This window comes from Palaemon carinicauda, chromosome 33 (assembly GCF_036898095.1).
Source record: "Palaemon carinicauda isolate YSFRI2023 chromosome 33, ASM3689809v2, whole genome shotgun sequence".
Taxonomy (NCBI): Eukaryota; Metazoa; Arthropoda; class Malacostraca; order Decapoda; family Palaemonidae; genus Palaemon; species Palaemon carinicauda.
In genome coordinates, this window is record NC_090757.1 from 35,315,816 (window position 1) to 35,320,815 (window position 5,000).

The following is a 5,000-nucleotide window of genomic DNA, read 5'->3' on the forward strand; positions in this document are numbered from 1 at the left end:
TTACAATTCGCTTCTTACCTTATTTTCCACGATGCATTTCTTCTCTTTAGCGTTTAATTTTCCTCAAATTCCATAAGATTTTACTACTGGAATGACAACAGTGCTTATAATTTGTATTTCATCCCATTTCTGATTGTCTCATCATAAATTCTCTCTCTCTCTCTCTCTCTCTCTCTCTCTCTCTCTCTCTCTCTCTCTCTCTCTCTCTCTCTCTCTCTCTCTCTCTCTCTCAAAGTATTTAAAATTTTACAATTACATTTATTTTTCTTATCTATTCCTTTTTCACAGCAAGCTAGCAATATAAATGAAGGTTCTACATCGGACTAGTGAGAGAGAGAGAGAGAGAGAGAGAGAGAGAGAGAGAGAGAGAGAGAGAGAGAGAGAGATATTCATGATGTTCAAGGAGACATCGTCCAGCGTTTCCAATAATGCATGAAAAGAGAGAAACAGATAAATAAAATGAATAACAGGATCTGACAGGGATCGTTTACTCAACTGATACATGACGCCACAGCGCAAAAAAAAAAAAAAAAAAAAAAAAATTTATTTATAAAAAAAAATTATTTCCCTAAACAGGAAGATGACTATCGAATAACAATATTCAAGTAAAACGGATATTTTTTTCTTGGCTTTGAAAAATCAGTACACTGCCGTTGGGTGTTAGAAGAGTCGACTATATCACCTTTTGATAAAAAAATAAATAAATTAATAAATAAATGTGAGATAGCAAAACATACTAAATTTGCGAGATGAAAAATATTCTAAATGTGAGATAGAAAAGATTCCAAATGTGAGATAGAAAAGATACCAAATGTGAGATAGAAAAAGAATCTAAATGTGAGATAGAAAAGATTCTAAATAAGAGATAGAAAAAGATACTAAATGTGAGAGATAGAAAAATATTCTAAATGTGGGATAGAAAAAGATTCTAAATGTGAGATAGAAAAAGATACTAATTGTGAGATAGAAAAAAAATACTAGATGTGAGATAAAAATATTCTAAAAGTGAGATAAAAATACTCTAAATGTGAGATAGAAAAAATTCTAAATATGAGATAAAAAAATATTCTAGGTGTGAGAGATAGAAAAAAATACTAAATGTGAGATAAAAGTATTCTAAATGCGAGATAGAAAAAGATACTAAATGTGAAATAGAAAAATATTACATAATTTAAAATGATACACTATTAAGTTTTATACGACGCTTATATAGATCTTCTATCTTTGATATGTTCTATTTCACATGCTGGAAATACTACACTGTAACAGAATATTCTTTCAAGCGAGAATATTCTTCTAAGAAATATTTCTTTTCATTGTTTCTATATATACTTTATAGTATATACACTTTACTATTTTTTCCATTGTTCTATATATACTTCATACTATATATATTTTACATTCCTATCAAGCGACAAATACCTCATTTAATCGTATCTTAAATCTGTTATTGAACAATCAAAATATATGTGCACCATTAAATGTGTAAAATAAACTTATATCTTTTTCAAATATACAATCATATAAAAGTATGTTATCTATTTGTTAAAAAAAAACTATGACAAAACCAAATAATCATGTTTTTTTTATCAAATCGACATTAAAACTCATGTAAATAACCATGAAAAACATTATATATATATATATATATATATATATATATATCCCACCGCTTTCACATTTGAAAATCTTATCTAAAAAAAAAATGTACAAACAGTCTATTCCCACATTTGAACACCTGAAAACTTTACTTTTAAAACACAACTTATATTTGAAAAAAAAAAAAACATTAGTAGACAAAAAGAATACTAAACGAAAAGAAAAAAAGGCATGGGTAAGATTAAATTCAGTAAGAAAAAAATTACATTATCTAAATATTGTAAAATTTTACTCCAAGGCCCTCAGAAATCTAACAATAGTTGTATTAAAACAACAATAACAACAACAACAACAACAACAACAACTACAACAATAATAACTATAACGTATATGCAACAATAATGAAAAGAGCTTGACTCTTCTACCATGAATAAGAAATACTCATAAAAAGAGAATGTTACTTCCTGAAATATCTCGCCATAACAACCATGGAGATAACATCTTTGAGAAATTCTTCCACCATGGAAACTTAAATCTTTCGTCTACAAGACTTTCATTTACATTCTCTTCCCCCGCAATTACACCATTGCCCTAGCGACTGATGTCATCCAAGCGCCTCGGAGTGCAAACAAGATAAAACCCCAGAATATGAAACGTGGTAAACAACATCCCTTTGGATATGACTGTGAAACGCTATCCTTTGGATATAACTGTGATACACTACCCTTTGGATATGACTATGAAATACTACCCTTTGGATATGACTATGAAATACTACCCTTTGGATATGGCTATGAAACACTATCCTTTGAATATGACTATGAAACACTACTCTTTGAATATGGCTATGAAACACTACTCTTTGAATATGGCTATGAAACACTACTCTTTGAATATGACTATGAAACACTACCCTTTGGATATGACTATGAAACACTACTCTTTGAATATGACTATGAAACACTACCCTTTGGATGTGACTATGAAACACTATCCTTTGGATGTGACTCTGAAACACTACCCTTTGGATAGGACTATGAAACACTACCCTTTGGATATGACTATGAAAGACTATCCTTTGGATATGACTATGAAACACTACCCTTTGAATATGACTATGAAAGACTATCCTTTGGATATGACTATGAAACACTACCCTTGGGATATGACTATGAAACACTACCCTTTGAATATGACTATGAAACACTACCCTTTGGATATGACTATGAAAGACTATCCTTTGAATATGACTATGAAACACTACCCTTTGAATATGACTATAAAACATTACCCTTTGGATATGACTATGAAACACTACCCTTTGGATGTGACTATGAAACACTACCCTTTGAATATGACTATGAAACACTACCCTTTGAATATGACTATGAAACACTACCCTTTGAATATGACTATGAAACACTACCCTTTGGATGTGACTATGAAACACTATCCTTTGGATGTGACTCTGAAACACTACCCTTTGGATAGGACTATGAAACACTACCCTTTGGATATGACTATGAAAGACTATCCTTTGAATATGACTATGAAACACTACCCTTTGAATATGACTATGAAACACTACCCTTTGAATATGACTATGAAAGACTATCCTTTGAATATGACTATGAAACACTATCCTTTGGATGTGACTCTGAAACACTACCCTTTGGATAGGACTATGAATCACTACCCTTTGGATATGACTATGAAACACTACCCTTTGGATATGACTATGAAACACTACCCTTTGAATATGACTATGAAACACTATCCTTTGGATGTGACTCTGAAACACTACCCTTTGGATATGACTATGAAAGACTACTCTTTGAATATGACTATGAAACACTATCCTTTGGATATGACTATGAAACACTACCCTTTGGATATGACTATGAAACACTACTCTTTGAATATGGCTATGAAACACTGCCCTTTGAATATGACTATAAAACACTACCCTTTGAATATGACTATGAAAGACTACCCTTTGAATATGGCTATGAAAGACTACCCTTTGAATATGACTATGAAACACTACTCTTTGAATATGGCTATGAAACACTACCCTTTGAATATGACTATGAAACACTACTCTTTGAATATGACTATGAAACACTACCCTTTGGATAGGACTATGAAACACTGCCCTTTGAATATGACTATGAAAGACTACCCTTTGAATATGACTATGAAACACTATCCTTTGGATATGACTATGAAACACTACCCTTTGGATATGACTATGAAACACTACCCTTTGAATATGACTATAAAACACTATCCTTTGGATGTGACTCTGAAACACTACCCTTTGGATAGGACTATGAAACACTGCCCTTTGAATATGACTATGAAACACTACCCTTTGGATATGACTATGAAAGACTATCCTTTGAATATGACTATGAAACACTACCCTTTGGATATGACTATGAAAGACTGCCCTTTGGATATGACTGTGAAACACTATCCTTTGGATATGACTATGAAACACTACCCTTTGAATATGACTATGAAAGACTATCCTTTGGATATGACTATGAAACACTACCCTTGGGATATGACTATGAAACACTACCCTTTGAATATGACTATGAAACACTACCCTTTGGATATGACTATGAAACACTACTCTTTGAATATGACTATGAAACACTACCCTTTGAATATGACTATGAAAGACTATCCTTTGAATATGACTATGAAACACTACCCTTTGAATATGACTATGAAACACTACCCTTTGGATGTGACTATGAAACACTATCCTTTGGATGTGACTCTGAAACACTATCCTTTGGATGTGACTATGAAACACTACCCTTTGGATATGACTATGAAACACTACCCTTTGAATATGACTATGAAACACTATCCTTTGGATGTGACTATGAATCACTACCCTTTGGATATGACTATGAAACACTACCTTTGGATATGACTATGAAACACTACCCTTTGAATATGACTATGAAACACTACCCTTTGAATATGACTATGAAACACTATCCTTTGGATGTGACTCTGAAACACTATCCTTTGGATGTGACTCTGAAACACTACCCTTTAGATAGGACTATGAATCACTACCCTTTGGATATGACTATGAAACACTACCCTTTGGATATGACTATGAAACACTACCCTTTGAATATGACTATGAAACACTATCCTTTGGATGTGACTATGAATCACTAACCTTTGGATATGACTATGAAACACTACCCTTTGGATATGACTATGAAACACTACCCTTTGAATATGACTATGAAACACTATCCTTTGGATGTGACTATGAAACACTAACCTTTGGATATGACTATGAAACACTACCCTTTGGATATGACTATGAAAGACTACCCTTTGAATATGACTATAAAACATTACCCTTT